Raw genomic sequence first — 13,556 nt, forward strand, 5'->3', positions numbered from 1 at the left:
AAACTGAACGGAGCAACCGGCTGCGTTCACGCGAGCAAATCCGCTTGAGAACGAAGAAAGCTGAGTTCGTTCAACATCATTAAAACTGTAACTCGCCACCTTGGGGAGCAATCAAGCTCCATTTGCAGTACGTCTTGACAAAAAAGGAGAAAATCAGGTAATTCGCCCTTGTCAGAAAAATTGACTGGTCAACAGTTTGCATCTGGTAATTTATCAGATTTTTATTAAAGCTGGCACTTTTCATGTGCAGAAAAATTGTACCAGTAAGGGGAAAAACAGCTGTGCAATTTCCATGCACATAAGGGGGGCACGTCTCGTGATGCATGAAACTCATTTGGCTGACTGTGTATTTATATAGAATTGGGATATGTTAGACAGCTTAATAAGGCCCATTACAGAACTCCAGTTCTCTTTAATCAGAAATATATGAAACTGAGATGTGAATAGCTGGGCTGGACATTAGCAGAGCGATGAGGACGTTTGCTCTCCTGCTAGAGATGTCTGCAGGATTAATAAGGCTCATATCCTCTTTTGCAGGCGTGACATTAATGTTACTGATTTGGAAAGGAGGAATAAGTTAAGCTATAATTAGAGTGATATAATATGAAAAAAACACCGATAATGTGTTTTAATGAATTCCATTAATTTGTGCCTCAGTCTTCATTGAAGACTCGAGCTTGTATAATCAGATGAAACAGTTGTTTTGGTGGAGGATCAATTCTGCTTTTGTATCAGAATTCAGATGGTAGGTGATGAAGAAACACCACAAACAAACAAATAAAAGAACAAATTAGTAATCTGTTCACAAACAGAGCATCGTGCTAGCAGGACACATATCCTGCCAGTTAGGAACAAATTTGTAAAATTGAATTAGCAGGCTGTGATGGAGTGCCGATCTTGGACTGAATTGGTGGTGAAACTGTACTTATTGAACGAGTTGCTTGCTGCAGCTGATGACACAATATTCCCCGGTGCAGCTTGCAACAACAGTGAGCTGTGGGTGACCCCCATCTGCTGGCAGGGGACACTGCACTCACTTTGAAAGCTGAGGTGGGAAATGTTAAGGTGTGATGATGAACGCTTTAAACACTGTGATTGGAAAAATACTACCCAAGACCAAAGAGTCTTTTTTTTTTTGACACACTACAGCATCTGGGCCTGATTCAATGATTCAGTGATTAGAGAGGAGTCAGTGTGTCAGGAGAATACAAACAAAACAATATTCACTGTTGTTTGAGAAACGAGTGATTTGTATTCACAGATCTGTGCCTCGAGGCTCGTTCGCAAAGACGCCACGAAAGACGGACTGATTTGAATAACCAGTGTGAAAAGTGATTTATCAGCCACAGCAACGTAACAGCCCATAAAAAGATCCTGACAGGCGTCCGTTGAACAGCAACAACAACCTTCTCCAGCTCAAAAAACACATCCTGAAGCCTGACACACACCTCCCAGGGTAGATTTTTTCACTGAGTTTTGGGGGATCAGGTGGACAGAATGAATATGACAGGATGAGATAAAGTATAACAAATGAAATGTAATGGTACTTAAATAAGAGAAAAGACACCAAATAAAATTCAAAAAGAGGATTCAGTACGGTTTCATGTGTTTTTGTGGTCTTTCCTCAGGGTGTGACATCGTTTACTGGCTCTGTTTTCGTCCTTCAAAATAAAAGCTGAAAAACGTTAAAGCGTGGCGGACTGGAGGAGAGCTGTGCGGTGTGTTTTCGTTTTGTTGGACTTTGTAGCTCACGCTGGTCTGAGCCTCACTGTGTCTGTTCTCACAGTTCTAAACTCTACCGTCAGTAAATATTTGGGTTTGTTTTGGCCGGAGAGCGTGTCAAAGCCTTGCCATGTGATTTTCATGTTGGTTCAGAACTTGGTCTTTCTGTCTTTATGCAGACTGCAGTCTAGCAGGAAGTGCTCCTCTTGATTCTGGCAGAACTGATGGTCTGTTCTCTCTGGGTTGCCAGGTTTTCTGCATGCACCCGTCTCAATGAGCAGATTGTGGTCACTCAGTCTATGCGTAGTTATTAGTGTCTTTTTCAGTCTCAAATTGCTCACAGTGTCTGTTTAATCTGTTCAGAGCTAAATGGCACTGAAATTTACCAAGGATGAGGATCAGCTGGCTGAGAGGGCTTTTCTCCATCTTCCCCTTTTGGCAGGTTTGAGTTGTAGACATGTGTGTAGATTTTATTTGTACTTGTAGTGTATACAGCAAGGTGACAGGCAAACCATTTATCGCGTTTACATTCTGCATTAATACACTTAGATAGTAAATTTCTACAACATGCTTTGCCAATGCGATACTTATCATTATGCTAATAAAGCAAATTTGAATTTCATGTTAATGAATCAGTTTTTGTCTCCTCTCAAATTGCACTCAGGCGTCCACAGCATCCAGCGTGCACATGCACTAGGCTTCGTCTTATCAACACATGAGCATCACACAGCACAAACAGACCCTGCACACACACAGTTCACCGCCTGACAGTAGCTGTGATGAGCCGGCAGAAAGGCGAGCCTCTCTGAGCATAAATATGTCCAGTGTCAAGATATACAACTGGCAATCCCATCTCCAGTTGAAGCCTCGCCGATTGCTTTTCGCCCCTTCCCTGCAACTCACGCAGGCGTGCAATACACACCGAAGAAAACACGGCCTTGTACACGCGCGCACAGCACGGGCTCATAATACACACACACAGTGAGAAGGGTTAAAAAGGGTATCTAAGGAAATGAAAATCAACTCATGTTTAACTAAGGATCATACTAACACATCCATACATCACACACTGATGCTTTGTGCGGTGGAGAAACCAACCTGCAACCACTGAAGGTGACTTTGTTTTAACACTGATTAGAAAATCTTCATTCATAAATGTGTCTCTGTGAATTCATTTTTAATTCTTATGTTTTCACAGCACAGTGTGACCTGACATTCCCCCATTTAACCTTTATGTGACCGAGCAGCATCACTGATATTCTAAATCATCTTTCAGAACGGACTCGTCCTAGACAGAAGTGAAGCATGATGGATGGCAGGGTGGCTGTATGACTCATGCAATTTTCAATTCAATAAAAAGGTCCATTTCGCTCTTTGTAAGTCCCCGTATCTCCGTACCTTTACGTTCGGTTCAGTTTCAGTTTGAAGTGTTATGAGCCATTTAGGAGTAAATGGGCAAGTCATCATATAACACTTGACTGGCAGGCTGTCCGATGTGCTAGATTAGAGCGAAAACAACCAAAAATATGTCAATGTTTGAATACAGTTCACAGGCAAATATTTAAATCAGATGCCAGAGTGTCAACGTAGCATTTAGCATAAATATAATTAGAAGCCACATCAGCCAGAGGCGGACATGAAAACAGTTTGGCTACCTCATATACACAGATTTTTTTCTCTGAACAATCATAAATTGATTCATTTTACATACGAATCAGTGTGTCTCCTCATCACATATTCATTATGAATAACTGCAGGTAATTATGGTGTGACGGTTCCATCTATGGCCCAGGAGCTGCCAGCAGGAGAAAAACATGCTGTCTGTGCTAGAGGCTCACGAGCACTGGCCTTCCTGACCTCGTCCATTTCTATGCATGCAAATGGACATGAGATGGTCCAAATGACCAAGCATGGCAACACACCTGATAGAGGAGCCCAGTGTGTGATCTAAAGACAGCCTCCTGTACACGCTTTCCAACAACTGGATGTATATAATTACATCCTCTGTCCTGAAGGGGATGCTTCCCCGAACGTTCTCCATCCGCCACTTTTATCACTCCACCATTATATATCCCTAATGTCCGTCTTGTAAAAATGTCAAGCATTGTCAGGTTTACAGCATGTAGGACTTTTCCCCAGAGAGAGTGAACACATCTGTTCGTCCGTCAGGGAAATCAGGATTCAATGCAGCTATGAATGAGTGCATGATGGTGGTTTTGTCAGTACAGCACACCGCATCAACAAAAGAATCCACAGCACCCCTTAATAAACCAGATACAGTATGAAAGCTATACATCAATCCACAATAAGGAATAGGAATTAGTAGGAAAGGGGGATGAAATGCAGGTTAAAAATGGTAACTGTGAGGCAGGGACTGGGTGGACTGGCCAAACTCAGCTGCTGTGATGAATCTGCATTCACTTAAATTTAAGAAAAACTTTAAGAAAGCAGCTCCCTAAACACACCTTAAGTAAGGAACATTCACTCGATAATGTGACGCAGCAAGTGCACATCCCAAGATGGTCAAACTTGAACTCTCTATAAAGGCGTAATGCAACTTTACTATTGTGTAACAGCGGTCGAGTTTGCTTGATGCTGAGTTTTCATGTGTCGTTCTTTTACGCTGTCTGTGTTCAGAAACACCTCTGAAGCAAAAATCCCTAAAACGCAGCAGTCAAGAAAGCTGATGCACACTCTCCAATAAACACAGCATGACTAATCCCTCCTCACAAATGACAAGGCCTCGTCGTCTCGCGCACAATGAACGCTCTCCCTCTGAAAGACTTCAAAGCAAAGCCACAGCGCAGACTTGAGTGATGGGGCTGCAGTCCCGTCAGTAGCACACAGGGTTAACTAAAGCAATTTCAGCGCGGCAGCATTTGCTAAAAAGCTTGATGGGGCCAGCTAAGCTCCTGTGATTGGCCTTTGTGTGTGAAAGTGACCACTTAAGTGCTACACAGCCCCTCCTGAGTGTGTTTGTAGGCATAAGCATTTCCTCTGACTTTTAGCCTGCTCGCACTGTGTGTGTGTGTGAGTGTGTGTGTGTGTGTGTGTGTGTGTGTGCGCGCGCGCTCACTGGTGCATCTGTGGTTGTTTTCCTGTGTGTGCATGTGGGAGTGAGAGAGTACATCTGTGTTTTAAAAGTCCTGCTTCGTGGTGCTCTACGGTGTGTTAGCTTCATTTTAAGGTCCCCCTCTGCTGTGTTCTTGTTCCTACGGCTGGAAATTTGAGCTTCACTGTGCAGAATGATGTGTGTGCAGAGTCTGACACTAAAAAGCTGTTTTCACATTGATCTACTGGAAGTGGAAAGTTTCTCTGTTCATTGAGAATCCTGTTTTAAAGCATTATTAGTGACGTCACAACTAGTCTGGAAGTCAATCCTGGTTCAACTTGCACAAGTTTGATGCAGAAACTTGAAGCATCCAACACTGAAAACTGAAGCAGGAGACATCTTCAACAGTCAAACTTTGGAAATAAAACATAATTATATAGATTCTGGGATTTTCAGGTCAGTAATAATCTATATATTATAAATTTTACAGTAACTTTTACAACCTACTAAACACCAAACCAAACGCCCGAAACTAAAACTATGAACCTGACGTGAACTCTAAACCATAAATGGTCCAGAGACATTTAATCCATCACTCTAACTCTTAATTAAACAGGTAAGATACAGTAAAGAACAACATATGGTAAGTGGAAATAACAGTTCAATTTAAAAGGATTTGAAGTAGAGTAACTAGTTTTAGATGAGGGACAAGGAGTAGGTGCCATTCTAAGGATTTTAATAAGATAAGTGAACAATGATTTATGCAGTCTATGCTAAGTATACAGAAAGGGCTACAATCACGCACCGGCATCCACTGCTGATGTGAATAACCACAAATCGAGGATGAGGATGAGGTCAGTGTTTGTACCTCATGTTCAGAGCTTCATTTCACATGCACAGTTCTGCAGTTAAGAGTCAACATGACAAGGAAAGTGTTGCTGTCCCAATAGTTCCTGACTGTACATTAAGTTCTCTGCACCAGCTCATGAAAACACACTTTAGTGTCAGTGCATGCCGTCATGTTAAGTTGCTGTGGCATCAACAGCAGCTTTTTACACTTCAACGTTAGCTTACTGCAGCAAATGAATGTGGACTCCCAACTCGAGAACACCGTTGGACTGACAGAACGTCTGCTGACAAACAATGATGAATAAGGCCACGTTATGCACAGGGGTTTGGTGCCTTCCAGTGAAAGCTGCTCACCCAGCATGTGTGTCCCAGCTCAGCTTCCCCTGCATCCTTCCCATAGATCATCCACCTTAGTGTCTTTGTCTGAGTACGTCTTCACACACATGAACGGCACAAAATGTTTACTTTGATACTGATGTTGGAGGTTTTTGAACAAATATTGGACCTGATGGTGAAATAGTGATCGGTCAGTCTTTGCTGTTTGTGTGAGCCAGTCTGAGTCCTTAACCTGGAGTGAACAGGCCTCACTGAGATCCAAGGCAGTGTACGATTTCCTCCTCAGTCACAGATTTGAGCACTCACTGCTGGCACTGGTGTCTGGGAGTGGAGTCCCACGGGCCCATTATTATTTTAAATTAATCCTCTAGCAGACACAAGACACAGCGATGCCATAATAAACATGTGCAGAGACACAGAGGTGTGCATTTGTATATATGGTCTAAACTATAAAGATGATTCTCTGTGTGAACACAAGGTTTGATTTCGCATATCTATATTCCAATACACGGTCCTCTGCTGCCTCCCCTCGAACAATCCTAAATGCTTCAGTAAATTAATCTTTTTGTGTGTGTGTGTGTGTGTGTGTGTGTGTGTGTGTGAGAAAGACAGAGAGAGATGCATTTGCCCCCAGTGAAGGGCGAGTCCTTCAGTCGATGGGGTCAGTGCTCTAATCTGAGGAGGTGATGATGATATTGTGAGGATATTTAATGAGAGGATAAAAGAAAAAGTGAAAGGGGGGATGAGCATTAGCCTTTTTAGATATCATTAAACATTAATATCGTCAGGGGACTGGAGCACACGGGGGTCCTTTTCATTGACTTTCATGCTGCGTGCTAATAGAGTTTCACCTCTGGGGACCTGCACACCCCCCACCCAGCCCTCGGTGCAGCGCTAAAGCTAAAGGAAGATCAGATCGCCACCCCGCTTCTGAGGATAAGATTAGTGGGCCTGTGTGTGTGTGTGTGTGTGTGTGTGTGTGTGCAGATTATGTGAGGTTATGCACTCTCTCTTGCTCCCTTTCTGTCTCTTGCTCATGCTCTATGATATACGCACATTATAGCTATTCTAAAACTATTAAAAGGTCCTCAAGAGACTTGCATATATTAATTCAATACTTAATCCTGAGAAGCACATCCAATACTTTTCTACATTATTTTATTTTGGCGTTTTTTTTCCACAGTAATGCTTCAAGTATTTAGCCAATGACTTCTGCTGTGTTAAAACTCAAAAAGGATGTAGGCTTCAGACACGTAAGCTTTGTCATACGAGCTTGATTCAGCACCAGTGCATCATTTATCCGTGATTTTCTGTGGATGATCAGTGTTTATGTATAAAAACACTATTATTTAGAAGTCTGTTCATAGGTTTCGTCTTTAAAAAAATGAGAAAAACAGCGAGTGAAAATGCCAGTCACAGTTTTCTGAAGCCGGAGGAGATGGAGTTAAACTGCTTGCTTTCCTCACCTCACGCTTCAAAGCTTAAAAATATTTCAGTTTCCTAATTAATAACACACACACACACACACACACACACACACACACACACACAAAAAAAAAAAAAAAAAATGCAGCAAATCCTCACAATTAAGAAGGTGGCACGAGGGGATTGTTGGCATTTCTGCTGGAAAAATGATTTAATTAACAAGCAACTTCACATCTCTACATCTATTCAATACCCAGTAATTTGCAATATTTGCATTTGTTTACAATTTACAGAAACATTTGATCTGTATATAGCAAATGCATGTTGTTGGTCATACGGACCTGTCACCTACATAATAGTTGCATGTTTATCTCTACATCTGATTCAGCTGTGTTGTCTTTGTTCTTAGCTGTATGCCTTTCTACTGAAACTGTGTGTAACATTAAGAGCAACGGAAAAACCTCGTATGTGTGCACACACTTGGCCAATAAAAGGTGTAGTCGCCAATTTCTGTCCTTCAACAAATGGTTTCATTATTTCAGCCTTACTGTTCACAGGTTAAGTCACAGTTGCACTTATAACCAATGAGAATAGAGCAGCAGTAGAAGCATTTATCCTGTGTCTGTTCTCATGTGACCTTTTCTAAAAGGTGTTGATCAGACATTAAGTTGTGCTGAGGAAAAAATCACCAACACTGAGTCATAATATCTGCTCTTTCTAACTGAGGGCTGTTTGTCGTGTGAAGCACCAATAGAGGGCAGTCATCCCCTTCTAAAGGAGGGACTGTCTCTGAGTGAGTGTGAGTGTGAGTGTGTGTGTGTGTGTGTGTGTGTGTGTGTGTGTGTGTGTGTGTGTGTGTGTGCTGTACAGTTGGGTGTGGCTGGGAATGACTGAGGCCATGTGCCCACAGTACTCAGAGGACTCTGGGCTGATGGCGATGGAGGGAGCTGTGACTGTACAAACCTGAAGTCTCACTGACACCAACATTAACACGTTAATCTCATTCACAGGAATTCCTCCCGTCTCCTCGGCCGGAGCGCTGCCTCTCTGTCAACAACTCAACCGCACAGTGTAAGACACAACTGATGAATCAGTCAGGAAATTTGCTTACAAATGAACTCTTCATGCTTTCGCTTCACGTACTAACTTGTGGCAACAGTGCAGGAGAACGTGGTGTGCTTTCACATATCATTAATGCCTTTACAGCAGTGTTTTCTGTTCTGTTCTCACAGATCTGCTGAATCCACTCCCACAGTTTATTTACTACGCTTCTGCTGGCCAGGCGCAGCAAAGTAAGTGGTCAAATTACACGATTCATCTGAAGATACACAAGGCGCATTGTTACCCTCATTGTTGATTACACATTTTTTCCAAAAGACATACAGCCTGTATCACAATCCTTCCGCCAGTTTTAGTTTTCACGGATCACTTAGATGCTCTTCACTAATTTAAATGTAATGCAGCCCCTCTGAATCATCAAGCACATTTATCTGCTATTTTGAGGTTAAGTGAGCGTCAGCCACAAATTTCCACAGGCTAATCAGAATATACAATGACTCAGAAAGCGTCTAAATTGTTATGAATCATATGGCCGTCACAAACACATTAAAGTGCAATTGTTTTCATTACAGTGATATTACAAAATCTCATCCATCGTCATCAATTTAACAGATGCTTCTTGGGCTGAATTATGAATATTATTATTATTACTATCATTAACGCTAGAAAGGTTTGTTAAACATATACACACACTCTGAAAGAAGATATCTGAAGTAGCCGGCTGTACTTTGTGAGGGAAAATATAATTATTTTCTCTTGAATTTTGTTCCAAATCTGCTTAAATTCATATTAGTGAGCACTTCTCCTTTGCCAAGATAAGCCATCCACCCGACACGTGTGGCACATTAAGATGATAAACAGCCTGATTAGCACACAGGTGTGCTTTGGGCAGGTCACAATGAGAGGCCACTCTGAAATGTGCAGTTTTATGAACTTGTGAACAACATTTGAGAGAATTAAAACTTCTGTGTGCACTGAACGTTAAATCAGCTCAGCAAAAATGTGTTTAGATTTTTGATTAGTGTGCATTCTGCTTATGTTTTTGCATTTTATGCAACTTTCTAACTCAGCTATCACCGGTGGAACAGTTCTCAAACCCTTTCCTCAAGTTAAATGCAACAGTACTGCAATGGAAAAATTATTCATGGCAGTGAAAGTTGCTGTAATTATTGTTAAGAAGAGAAAAGTTTGGTTTTGTTGTTGTGTTTCTAGTTAGGAAATCTTCAACCCACATTCTCTAAAATGTGTCTCTAAAGCAGTTAAACTGCAGTTCTGCAGCAGTAATGAGTATCAGTTTTGACAGATAGTGTATAGTTTTGATGAAATTTGAGTTTTCTCCATCAGTTTTTGGCTGATTTCACAGAGGTTCATTTGATTTGTTTTGATTCATGCAATGAAAGAATTGTTCCCACCAGGATATAAAGTAGTTAGATTAAGAACCACCTGGACCATCGACATTGTTCAATGGCAACTGGAAGGAAGCTACAGCTTTAGTGCTTTTATATGCTTTCACAAAACAGATTCATTTTGAATGGATTATTCTTTACAGTATTGTTTTTAATTAATTCTAAATTAATTTAATTAATTATTATTAACTGAATCAAATGCAATGTAAAGTGACCAGTCACTATGCTGAATTAACCAATATTTAACTGACATCCTGAACACTTATTGTATGCTGAGTCTGAGCAGCTCTTATCAAATGTCTGTAAGCAGCTGTTTCCTGATAAATCAAACCCTGTTTGTCAGATGGAAAACATCTCATATACAAATAATTAGCAGCATCGATGTGTTTTCTGTGTAGGCACTTGGTTAAGGTTAGGGAAAGATGGTCTGGCTGAACAAAAAAAGTCTCCATGACCTGAAACACAATGTGTTTATTAGCGATATATGAAGGTGATTTCTAGGAAAAAGGGTTGGATGAACCCACTGCCTGCTCAGCACCAAACAGGAGAGAAATTAGTGACTAGTGAATCAAACAGAGCATCGTGCAAGATAAACACTGAGATATGTTTCCTCAAGAGTTGTGGGGATCAAACAGACAGCTCAGAGGAGAGGACTTGTTAGATGTGTCAGATGGCTCGAAACCCAACTCCAAATAAATGCTAATGTGTCTGGTGGGTGTGTAAGTAGGCAATTATTTGATAAAACATTAGTCATAACTTCAAGTCGGGGATATGTGGTGGCTGTGTATCTGAAGGACAGTGGCCAAAATTCAGCATCTCTTACACCAACGCGTAACATATTATCCCTTTGATCCCCATGATTCAGCTTCTACCTTTAGAAAAGACCCTGTCATGTTAACCTGTGATCTGTTCAGGTGTCTCGACCCCACGTCCAGTCTCCCCATTCTGCTGGAGGGCTGCCAGCCACAGGTCACATGACCTGGAAGAAAAAACCTAGGAGACTTTTGGGATCCCTCTTTGGTCAGGCACCTTCTTATTATTATTGCTTGCACACACTATGAGCAGCGTGACTGATGGGTTGATCTACTGCAATTGAAAGCCGGCAGTTGGAGAGGCTCGCTTTGCTTCGAAACGCATCGATCCAGTGCAGAAACACAGACTTTACTGAGAAAAACAACATGTGTATTGATAATGCACACATTAATACAGCTGTATTGTAGTGACTGTATTTGACATCATTTTGAAGAATCAACATTCAAAAGCACAATTACATAAGAATTATCTGGATGTACACAAAACCAATGAAAATTCCTTATCCTCTTTTCATACTTTCTTATCTCAGCATGGGCTGGCTATCAACCTGAAGGGAAGTCCAAAGGCTGATGAACTGAACTGTGCCTGCGTGAGACCACGTCGCTCTGGTGTCCTATATGCCCTGAGAACACCCAACGCAAACCTGGTGAGTAACGACACTCATTTGATCTGTCAATGGTGGACTGATGGGCTTCACTCCTGTCCATTATCAAGACACTTACGCAAGCAGGTGTCCTTGCTTTGAAGTTTTAGACGGGATGTTTGATGAGGGCCGTGCGACCGGCGAAGACGTGTCAGACCGTTCTGACCCAGGCTTGCCCTCCAATTGTGGAAAATATGTGTAGCTGTCCATAAAAAGAAGATACGCTTCATGATCATGACTAACGGTCAAATAATCAAATGAGTGCTCACCGTTTTCTCCTGCTCTGCTGCATCTTTCTTTATCTTCCTTTTTTTCTGCCTCAGCCTGCCTAAATACGTACCTGTCTCAATCTCCTGAACTGTTAGACAGAGTAACAAAGCATATACTTCATCTCCTCTCTGTTCCACTAGTCTCTGTAACACAGCAGCAATTCATACAGCCGGTTTAAACAAAATCTCCTATGAGCTTCAAGGTTTTAGGTTCTTTCCCTTAAAATCTTTTCAGTCCACGGTGCCATCAAAATATCCCATTCTTGGGGGGTTGGATTGAATTTGTCCGTTAAGAACTGAATGCCACTGGTTAAATCAATCACATACATGACTTATAAGCATGGATCTTCAGATTCATACCTTAAAATATATTTAGGATGTGCATGTCAACAGATTGAGCCGCCATTTTTTAAAGTAAAAGTCAGTTTTGACACTTTAAACTGTGGAGTGTGATGAAGAATTCCTTAGGGCAGATTTTTCCCTTAGTCAATATAACAGTTTTTCAGTTTTACCTGTGGATTACCAAGGAACGACACTAAAGTCCTAATAAACACACACAAAGCTGTGAAACCAAAGAATGAACATATGTACTTTAAGTGCTTAGAGAACCAAATCTGAACAGCTATTCTCTACAACTGTTAAGACTGTTTAGATCAGTGGACCGAAGGCGAGTTGGCTCAAGCTGCAGTTCCACTCTTGATGAGACAGTCTAGCCTCGCAGAGACCAAAACTAAAAGTGCATTAATGGTGTTCCTGTCAGCTGGTCAGGCCAGGTACTTTTCTATTGAATGCATCTTAAACAAACAATCAGTGCACTATGGATTGAGGGATACCACATATAGAGTACATATATTTGAGCAAAAGAAAACAATAGACTTCTGCCATATTTGGTTGGGAGAGTGGCCATCATGTCATTTTCAGCCTTGATACAGGGACTTTCAAACAGGCAGCACCTGAAGTGCAACACAGTTTGTTTTTCATCTTGTCTGAGGGTCTCATCCATGTGAGTCAAATGTTACATCAACTGACTCTGCAAGGATGGACTCAGCCATACGTACAGCTGTGTACAAAACTGAACTCTTATTCTCAAAGGGCTCTCACTGCACTTCCTTCCATTTCCATATTATCACCAACTACAGTTATTTTTAATAGACTGTACATTCATTCCAGGGTTTCCGAGAAAATATTAAACTTTTTACAAAGAACGTAAAGGAGAGACTATTTGAAATGGTTCCTGTCTGCAAGGGAATGAAGGGAAGGGAAAGTAAGATTTACAGTGCAAATACCCATGCAGAGCAGTTGCCCACCACAGCCAGTCTTGCAGTGATGGTCATCGAGCAATTCGCCACAAGGACAATCTGAGAATCAGTGTCTTACTGATGAGCATTTCAGTGCTCCTCCCTGTGATTTCCCACATTACAGTGGAGCCCATCCGCGTTGCTGTGACTGATACAGGCCATCTTCAAAATGCACGAGTTTCCTTTAAAGTTTCTCTGCGTGGATATGTTGCTCCGTCTGTTTGTATTCAAATCCTTTGAGCATGTTTGTACATTCCTGCGCATACAAGTGTATGCATGTTTTGACTATTAAATTCTTGCATCAAAGCTTTATAGATTGATCCTCAGAAAGAATATCTAAGCTGGCTCCCTCTACAGAGCACTGCTTTGGACTGATAGGACTCAGTCGGCAGATGCTTGTTTCCTTTTATTACCCTATAGGGGAAGAACACTGTGCCTCTGCTACCTCTGGCCTGAACGGAGTGATAGCATATGCTGTACAGATTAACGAGACACAAACACATTGGAGGTTTAATCACACAACTTCCCTTTAAAACCTCCACCGTGTAAACTCGACTGGCCAAATTAATAAGCTCACATCAAAACAACACATCACAACAAGCGTCTGCATGCCCACATAAAACCAGTACATTACATCTTTAATTGTTTTGACTGAATAAGTTCTGATGTTGATTCAACCAGCTC

The 13,556-nt window shown here is 41.5% G+C and overlaps 1 protein-coding gene across 8 annotated transcripts in view; it reads left to right on the plus strand.

The window, feature by feature from the left end:
* The window catches only part of pcbp3 (poly(rC) binding protein 3), a 59,665-nt gene that overhangs the window by 13,364 nt on the left and 32,745 nt on the right, over positions 1-13,556 (plus strand). For 5 of the 8 annotated variants that reach the window (XR_013077934.1, XM_076746351.1, XM_076746353.1 and 2 more), the window contains exons 2-5: positions 8,395-8,455; positions 8,617-8,676; positions 10,764-10,869; positions 11,192-11,308. The gene's annotated coding sequence lies outside the window, so the exon portion shown is untranslated. The remainder of the gene's footprint in view (positions 1-8,394; positions 8,456-8,616; positions 8,677-10,763; positions 10,870-11,191; positions 11,309-13,556) is intronic. The other 3 variants (XM_076746352.1, XM_076746348.1, XM_076746350.1) reach the window with 1 other exon arrangement.

This window comes from Chaetodon auriga, chromosome 13 (genome assembly GCF_051107435.1).
Source record: "Chaetodon auriga isolate fChaAug3 chromosome 13, fChaAug3.hap1, whole genome shotgun sequence".
Lineage (NCBI taxonomy): Eukaryota > Metazoa > Chordata > Actinopteri > Chaetodontiformes > Chaetodontidae > Chaetodon > Chaetodon auriga.